Source organism: Alligator sinensis, unplaced genomic scaffold (assembly GCF_000455745.1).
Source record: "Alligator sinensis unplaced genomic scaffold, ASM45574v1 scaffold721_1, whole genome shotgun sequence".
Classification (NCBI taxonomy): Eukaryota; Metazoa; Chordata; order Crocodylia; family Alligatoridae; genus Alligator; species Alligator sinensis.
Genome location: NW_005841857.1, coordinates 1,712,186 through 1,721,903, shown reverse-complemented (window position 1 = coordinate 1,721,903; position 9,718 = coordinate 1,712,186). Strand labels below are relative to the sequence as shown.

Sequence of the window (9,718 nt, the reverse complement as noted above, 5' to 3'; positions counted from 1 at the left end):
TTTTTTAAAGATGGGGACCACATTGGCCCTCTTTCAGTCGTCCGGCACCTGGCCAGAGCACCACAAGTTCTCATAAAGCCGTGCCAGGGGCCCCGTGATAACCCCTGCCAATTCCCTCAGCACCCTGGGGTGGAGAGCATCTGGACCTGCTGATTTGAACACGTCCAGCCCCTCCAGAAGTTCCCTAACTCGGTCCTCCCTGACCCTAGGCCTGTCAGAGTCCCTCCTGAGTCCATCCTGAATCCTGGTAGGGGAGTCCTGGTCCCCGCACAAGAAAATAGAGGCGAAGAAATTGTTAAACAGGTCTGCTTTCTCCTCTGGTGCAACCACCAGATGCCAAGCATATCCTGCAGGGGCCCCACATTACCCAGGGCCATCTTCATTCTCTCTATGTATTTAAAACAGGACTTTTTGTTGTCCTTGATCCTTCATGCTAGCCCTAGTTCCGTATCTGCCTTAGCTTTCTTAACAGCCCCCCTACAGACCCAAGCGGTGGAGGTATACTCCTCTTTGGTGATAGCCCCTCCCTTCCACTGGGTGTACGCCTCCTTTTTGGCAATCAGGCATTCACGAATGCCCTTGGTGAGCCAGGGGGGCTTTTGGGCACTCTTGCGCCCCTTGCTTCTTGTTAGGATTGTCACCCCTTGGGCTCTGAGTATCGTCTCCTTAAGGAACGACCACTCATCTTGGGCACCCGGTTCCCCTACTCTTCAGGACCCTAGTGCCTCCCTCACTAATCTCCTTAGCTCATTGAAGTTGGCCCTCTTGAAGTCTAAGGCTGCCTTACTGCAGGCCCTTGACATCCTGCGCTGGATGGTGAATTCCAGCAAGCGATGATCGCTATCGCCCAGGTGGTCGAGGACCTGGAGTCCCCTCACCAGGTCGTTGCCTGTGGCCAGAACCAGATCCAGGAGGGCATTCCCCCTGGTGGGACCGTGCACCTCCTGGGTTAAGTGGAGGTCCTGTATCTTGGCCAGGAACCTCCATGAGCAGTGAGACCTGGCTGACTGCTCCTCCCAGCAGATGTCCAGGTAATTTAGATCACCCATGATGACTACATTCCTTGCCTTAAGTGCCTCCACAAGCTGGCCCGAGAATTTATGGTCCACCTCTTCCCCTTGGTTGGGAGGTGCATAGTAGACCCCCACCATTAAGTCCCTTTCCTCACAACCCCACTGTATTCTGACCCAGAGCACTTCAGCCTGCCCCTCCTTGGACCCCATCCTGCTGGTAGAGGACGTGTATTGCTCTTCGACGTAGAGCACCACACCCCCGCCTTTCCTCCCCATTCTATCCTGCCTGTATAGCCTATAGACCCTAATGTTGACTGCCCAGTCATGGGATGAATCCCACCAGGTTTCTGTGAGCCCCACTATGTCCAGGTTTGAACTAGCTATCTGGAGGGCAAGTTCCTCCTGCTTAAGGACAAGGAGGAACCTGTCCTTCCCTTTTTCCTTTCTCACCCCAAATCTTGGTGTCATCTCCTTCAGCTTGGCCCCCAGGGCCTCGAAGTCCTTCATGATGCAGTCTGGGTTGCCTCTGGCCGTGTCATTTGTTCCCACGTGGATGAGAACCATGGGGTACTGGTCTGACGGTCGAATGTAGGCCGGGGTCCTCTCTCTGATGTCCCGAATCTGAGCTCCAGGCATGAAGCAGACCTCTCATGCCACGGGGTTGGGTCAGCAGATGGGACCGTCCACTCCCCTTAGGATGGAGTCCCTGATGACGAGGACCCGGCGTTTCCTTCTCCTGATGTTCCCTTTCTGCACCATCTGTGTCGTGCGTGGAGTGGCATCGTCCCCGCTGGAGGCATCCCCTTCGTCCTTCTCCCTCATGGCTGCCAGGGCCTTGTATCAAAATACAAAGGACAATAGTAACTCCTGTGGCCAGGCCCCCAAAATGTGTGTAACTCTGAAGACCTGTTACTATTTTTGCTTATTACGGTCACTACTAAATTTGTGTTTTTCTATAGCTGGAACAGATCAAATAACTTCAGGGCTCCAGAACGCTACAAGGCCAAGCAAGAGAGGACCTCTGACATGGAGCTGAAGAGCCAGGTGGCAAGAGGAAGAGGGAGAGGAAATCTCTTCGGTGTGTGTCTGCGAGCACATGCATACCCACACTAAGTCAACCTGCTCTATTTATGTAGGTTGGAAGAAATTAGACAACTTTCTCCCACGGTACGTGTGCTGCTACACCTATTGACAGGCAGGCTTATTGAACTACTCTTATTAAACTACAGGAGTGGGTGGAAATACCTGTATGCTGCCCTGTCCTCAGTCATTGTTTCCTTTTGTTTATTGCTTGAGCAGATGAGGTGGTATGGTTTAGATCACTGCTCCAGGCATATAAAATTGAAGTGGGGTCATCACCTCACTTGCAGCCATTTCAAACATTGAATTATTCATTACTTTTATTGCTGGTAAAAAAAAAGATAGGTAACGTGACAGTAATGCATGACATCAGACCCTCACGGGCAGCATATCAACTAATGCAAATAAAAGTACATGAATCCACCACATTGCACACTACAGATACTATTAACACAGACATCTCAATCAAAGACTATTGTAGTTCTTTTGTGCAAGTCCACTTGCCTTACAACAGAACTTACAACACAGATAGCTTAGTTCAGTTTGGCATGGACTTTTCTAGGCAAATATAGTTTCCAAATCAGCTTAAGAAATTAGTGTTTTTTTTCCATTCTAACATTCTCTTTTGTGCCACTGCTCATATTGGCACGTTAGTCTGTCTGCCCAGTGTCGTCTCGCCCTCTTCTGTAGGGCTATCAGTCTTGCCATCCTGGAGTGCCTGTTCACCATATGACTTAGCGTTTCAGCCTATGGATGTATTAGCGATCTCTTCCTCCATCAAGGTCATGCAAGTCCCACCTTATCCATGGTGTCTAACAAAACAGTGGTATCTAACTCAGCATCTTCCAGGGCTACTCTTCCAGGGCAGTGGCTCACAGAGCTTCCTTCTGACTTGCTTCATAACAAAAATTTAAAAAGCAAATTTAAATAGTAACAAATCTGTCTCAGACTTGAGCCTTTTAATTCATTGTAAGCTCTCTTCTTCATTTTTCGAAAGAACACCAAACCACAAGGTTTGCCCATGATTCAAGGCAAGTCTTCAGAGGCTAACACTACTCCTGTATCTCTCCCATACTTTTCCCACCTTTCCAAACTTTAAACCATTGCTCCTTGCTCTGTCACCTGCCACTGCTGAGAACAGTCCAGCTCCAACCTCTTCGCAACCCCCCTGCAGGGAGTTGAAGGCTGCCATTAGATCCCCTCTCAGTCTTCTCTAGACTAAATAAGCTCAGTTCCCTCAGCTTTTCCTCAGAAGTCGTGTCCCCCAGCCCTTTAACCAATTTCATTGCCCTCTGCTGCACTCTTTTCAATTTGTCCACATCCTTTCAAAACAAACAAAACAAAAAGATGCAGGAAGCACATAGACAGGTGGTTTTGGATTATTCTATGCTCAAAGACAAAAGTTGATTTATATTGAGTACTAAATAACAGCCCTGGCTGCCTATGGCTCCACCTTGGTCTAAGACCTTTGGTTTGGTAAGGGGAGAAAGACCTCTGAAAAGATCTCAGATGTAAAAGTTAATTCTAGACTTCTTATTTTCCTCTATACTGAAAGTGGTGGGAGCGCCAAGGTCCATAGTTCACTTAGGGCACCAATTACCCTTGGACCGCCCGGCTTGGAAAAGTTGTTCTTTGCAAGCTTTCGGGCACAAATACCCTTCTTCAGGCATATAGAGAGTCTGCTGGTGAATAGTGTGCTGTCCTGGGTGGAGTAAAAGCCAAAATGCTGGTCTTTGAAAATACAAATGCATGCAGTGAGGATCACAATAGGTGGAAGATGATAGGTGTGAGACAGGTATGGGGAAGGGGAAATGTTGAACTGGTGATAAAATGTAGCTGGTAAAATGCAGACAGGTTACCTGGGGTTATCAGATGGCAGGCAGGTTATAATGTGACATAAATCCAATGTCTAGTCCATGATATTTTATATCCAGTAGATTTATGAAGTGAAGTTCGGAGGCTTGTCTGTGAAAGGTGTTTTGTAAATCCCCTTTGAGAATTAGAACTGAGAGATTGGAGAGAGAGTGGCTTTCTTGTGAAAAATGTGCCCCCACAGATAATTGAGTATTTTTGTCTTTGATAGATTTACGGTGTGTGTTCATTTTGTTACACAGTTGTTTGGGTTCTCCTACATATTTCCCATTGGGGCATTTAGTGCTTTGGATTAGATATATTACATTTCTGAAGGTGCTACACCCCACAACAGAACCATCATCATCATTCCTAAATCTTACACCTGCACCTCCAGGGGTCAAAAAAACCCATGGGGAAAAAATGGATCAGTGTACACACAGGCAGTGCACCCTTGCAGCGCGGAGAACACCTGACTGTGGTATGTGATGCTGCAGATGTGTTTGTGGTGCCACATATAGCATGGCCGCACTCATCAGGATGTGCCCAGAGGGGGTTTAGTTATGTTTGCCAAAAGGCTTACTCCAGGATTAGTTTCAATGGGTAGTTTGGGAGTGGATGAAAGTGGAGTGAGCAGGGGCCATGGCAGGGTGACTGGGGGGTTTAACCCATGGCGGAGCGGTTTGGGGGTGCTTGGGGGTTTAGAGCCCTGCTGCGGGCCTCTACTTGGGGCTTAGACCTGGGGTGGGGGGTGGGATCTAAGCCTAGAGAGAGATAAAGAAAGGCTGAAGCCTAGCATGGGCAGGAGCTGGACAAGGGCCAGGGGGGTCTAGTGCCTGAGGAGGGCAGAGCCAGGGCCAAGGGGGTCCTGCGCATGAAGAGGACATCAGGGCCAGGGGCCCAGACGGAGCCAAAGCAGGCTCAGTGTCCAAGGCAGGGCAGAGACAACGCTGGAGGGGTGAGATCAGGACCAGTCGCCTATAGTCCAAGCATGGCACAACCTGAGAGGGTGAGATTTGGGCTGGGACCCAGAAGTCAGCCTGTAGCAAAACCCCGTTTTTCTTTTTTGTATTTATTTTAAAATGCATTCCCTCCCCTTCCCCTACCATTTCTGACTTTGTCTCTCCCTCTCTATTCCCTATAGATAACTATAAGTAAGCTAAGCTGTAGGATAAGCTTTAACATTTTATTTTAGGTAGTAAGTTTTATTTTTCTCTCCCATCTTTGCAAATATATAGATATCCACTGTTTTATAATAACAGATAATTATTATGTTTGTATTGATTTTTTTTTACTGCTTTTATATTGTGTGATTACTGTTTTAGGCTTATATATGTAAGTTAGCATAAGTCATGTCAAGTTTCCATCTCATAATGTCAAGTCTCCATCCTGTCCCCAGGCCCAGTTGTGTAACCTATGATTCATGCCTACCCCTCCTATGTAACTTGGTTCCTGAATGAATGGAGATGAATAAAGGTGCTTGAGAGACAATGGCAGTAGGTCTAAAAATAGCTCCTTCTGAATGACCAAACCATCAAAACCAATACCTGGACCAACACCCCAGCCATTGGAACCACCCTCAGCATTCAGGAAACAAAAGATGAGACAACCCACCATTGTGCCAAGGCCACACATGCTCAGTAAGAACACCTGGAGCCCTCTGGGACAGGACTGACCTTGCCAGGACAGGCCGTCCCCATAGGAGATCAGAGGTAGTCTGCCCCATAAAAAGGGGTAGTGAAGACTGACTCCTTGGGATGCCCTCTCCATCTGGACCAGCACCATGCCACACCACCTATCCACCCAGAGGCCCTGCCGGTGACCCCCCTCTGGATAACACCTACTGGACAAAGACCCCTTTCCAGCCTGGATAGGTAGCTATCCACCCCCTGCCCACCCCCTCTTCAACCAAGGACTTGGACTCTGCTTCTCTTCCCTACCTGGACTCCAACCCTTCCACTGAGTCTTTCAATCTCTGCTCCTCGCCCCTCTAACTTCTGTCTCATTTCTCCCTCTCCTGCTTCTGGCTCAGCGCCCCCTCCAACACCTGCCCTGAGCTCCTCTCTGCCTCCAAACCCGTGTTTCTTTGCCACTGTCTTATCCCCACTGCCTTATCCTTTTCCCCTGAGCAACCAGGTTTCTGCCTCAGTTTCTTTCCTGGCTGTCTCCTCCTTGCCACCACTTATCTGCCCCCCCCCCCAATATCTCAGCTGTCTGCCTCAGTTTCCAGCCCCAAGCTTCCAGGTTTCTGTCTCTCTCTCTTTCCTGGCTGTCTCCTCCTTGTCACCGGGCTTTTTTTTTCCTCCCATGCACCAGTGACCTTGAGTCACCCTGGGGCCACTTGGTCTTAAGTAAACCCAAGCCTCAGTTCCTTATCCAGCTTCTCACTAGTCCACTGGTTCTAATCCTGGTTCTGGTAACTTCCACTCCCTACACTTTAACTCTCTCTCTCTCTCTCACCTTAACCTTCCCCCAAGTATCCCAAGTACCCCAAGCACAAGCATACATACTGTGCCATCCAAGTTAGGAACTTACCTGTGTGTATGTGTAGGTGGATTGTATGTGTGTGAACTGGTGTGTGTGTATATATCATTGTGTGCATGATGTATGTGTACTGAGCGTGTGGGTATGGACAATTGATTTTTGTCTAATTTTTAGTGTGTAGTGTGTATGTGCTTGAATTGGTGATAGGTATGCATGTGCCTAGGCTGGTTTGGAAGTGTATGTGTCTGAGCTGGTAGAGTGTGTGTGTGTGTATGCACCTAATTGATTTGTGTGTTTGTATATGTGCAATTGTGTCACACCCTACTGTCTAACAGTGCAATATTGAGATCCTGAGAGTTGGCCTGACCCCACAGGGCAACAAGACCTGGCACAGTGGGCCTAGGCTAAGGGAACCAGCGAGAGAAAAGGGGCTGAGGCTGGGAAGGCAGAGGCCCCAGCAAGGGTATAAAGACCTGAGGTGGCCTGGTATTGGACTGGGGCCAAGTGCCCAGCAAAGTCATTAATTAGTAATGTCTGCGAGGCATGGACGTGGTGTAAGGGGCAGTCGGACCACATGATTAACCCTTAAGGCTAACAGGTGCCCTCGGAGAACTAGTTGGCATCTAGACAAACTGGGGCTCACTCTAGGACCTATTAGGCAATCAAACAATTACATCAAAGGTGTGGTGGGGTAGGTGAGTGAGAAGAGGAAGGCACCCCAGGGCTACAGCAGGGTAAGGGTTGTGTGGCCACCAGGGGCATTCTGGCCACCCCTGGAGCCCAAACTTGGTTACACATGGACTAACAAGACCCAAATGATTTTGGGGAAACAGTAGCGGAATTCACAGGAGATTAGCCCCAAATCACTTCCTCTGGGCTCCAGAGGATATCCTATGATCACCTTAAAAATTACTTGAAAAATATACAACAAATTTTAGAAAGTTGGTGGAAATTCTTGGAACTTGCTGAAAAAGAAAGTTCTCTTGCCTCCAAACCAGAAAGTTTGTGAAACTTCTCTGAATATTGAAAGAAAGTGTAACTTCTATAAGCTAACAGTTACAAACAAACTTGGAATAAACTTGAAATTTAAAAGCAGAGATGAGTAGAAAGCAGTGAGTTTTGTATTATGCAGAGGTCTGAGGAAAAAGAGGGGTGAATTTTTAAGCAAGTTTATATATAGAGATGAAGAAGGACAAAAGCTTAACATCCACAGAAACATAAAGGAACTGTCAGAGTGAGAATAAAAGACAGAACTCCTCTGTGGACATTGATGAGTTAATGGAGCTCTGTTGATGGAAGATAGTGATCTGTCTTATAACTTTTAAGGACATATCCAGGCCCTTAATATATAAATTTGTTATCTGATAAATTAGATTTGTTAATACATACACTTTAAAAAAAGAATACATAAAGGCAAGAAACTTTATAAATATATATATATATACATATAGACCAAGCATCGGGGATATTCCAGAACACAGCATGCTCATATTTATTAAGTGCTGAATTATATGGATCTAATGGTTCACAGATAAAATAGTTTATCCCTATGTACAAGCCAGTCTTCTCCTTCTCATATCTCTATACCATGTTGGACCATTTTGCTACACATGCTTGTGCTTGCTTGTTGTACTTTGCAAGATCTTCCACTGTACATGTGTCTTCAAGCAGTGGGCAGTGCAGCAGGTGCTGCATAGTCTGAGGCTCTGTGCTACAGTCACAGGGGGGTGACTTCTTCATTAGTTCCCTAAAGCATCCAGCATAGGCGGTTGAGACATCACCACCTTTGCCGTGGTTCGTCAGCCCCTGATGGTAAGGACTCAGCTGCTGGAATGCCCATCTTTTTGCTGTCAGTTTTTTCCAGTGTTTTGTTCCACACCTGTAGTTGTGTCTCCTTGAGTGTGGCACAGAAGGGTTGGGTGCTGGTGAGGAAGCTCCTGCGCCATTTCAGTCATTTGTGCACTATGGGATGGTCGTACAGTGGGTGTCTTGCATCTTCAGTTTGTCATTCTCTATTGCTGGCCACTGCTCTTCTGACGTCAGGTGGAGCAATGCCAGCCAGCAGGTGCCAGTGTTTAGGCTGGTAGTCTTCAGACATGTACATAAAATGTATATTTGTAGATGTATATAAATCTATCACTTAAATTAATCATTTTATTTCCACTGAGGAAGAGCTATGCAAGCACAGCTTTCTTAAACATAAAATGCTTGTGTCTAAGGTTGTTCCTGCCACCCAGTCCACTCTCATGCTTCTGCAAACTTTGGGCAACATTCACATGGACATTCTCAAAATTCAAGGCAGAGAGAGAGTTTCAATTCAGCCTTCTCCCTAATCCCATCTGATATTGTATCATGATACGCACACACCTTGCTTCAGACTACAGAACTGTGATTTGTGTTCTGTCTCTGCCAATACCTGGCATTTCAGAGAAAGATGAAAAATAAAAGTGCTTTACCTGGGCAATTGTAAAAGCAAAGAACCACAAAGGGGAAAAAAGGGTAGGGATGTGTAACACCAAACTGATTTTAAAAGTATACAAAATTCTAATTGTTACAACATTTAGTAAGGAAGAAATTATGCCCCATAGACTAGAGCAGATGGCCAACCTGTGGCCTGTGTGGCACATGGCAGATCAGGAAGGGAGCAGAAAGCAGAGAAGCAGATTGGGCAGGAAATACAGGGCAGGGAACGGAACGAGTAGAAAATCAGTCAAGGCAAGGGGATTGAAACAGCACATAGGGAGGGTGTGGGGGTAATTTATGGCATGCCTTACAAAAAGTTTTGCCCCCACTGGATTAGAGCATGCTTATAGGATCAGATTTTGCAAAACATGGCAACAGCTGCTGCTTTCATTAAAAAATATGGCTGGTGGCAATGCCCCACTTTTATACAAGAGGCCATGGTTTGAGCATTCACCCAGGATGTAGGAGACCTAAGTTCAATTCCTTCTCCTGCCTGAGAGGATGTTAACCTGCATCACCCACCAGAGGCGAAAATCTTCCATGCTGGGATTACTCTCAACCCCTGCTGTTTAAGATGATTCACTTTGCATAAAAGAATTAAAGATTTACTGGACCAAAGAGATGGAGAGAGTGAGCATGACAGCCTAACTTAACAGTTAGATTACTTGCCTGGGAAGAAGGAAACTTGGGTTCTGTTCCTTGCTCCAAGGACCATTTATGCATTTTATCCTATGACTACTCAGTGTAACAATACTGGGAAACTGGGGTTGGAAGCCATGGCTCCCTTCTTTCCCAGTTGGATGCCCTAACCACTAAGCTTGAGAATC

The 9,718-nt window shown here is 46.8% G+C and overlaps 1 long non-coding RNA gene across 1 annotated transcript in view; it reads left to right on the top strand.

Annotated features, from left to right (window-relative positions):
* The window catches only part of LOC102376336, a 15,027-nt gene that overhangs the window by 2,090 nt on the left and 3,219 nt on the right, over nt 1–9,718 (top strand). The window contains exon 2 of the long non-coding RNA XR_322976.3: nt 1,973–2,180. This is a non-coding gene — a long non-coding RNA (uncharacterized LOC102376336). The remainder of the gene's footprint in view (nt 1–1,972; nt 2,181–9,718) is intronic.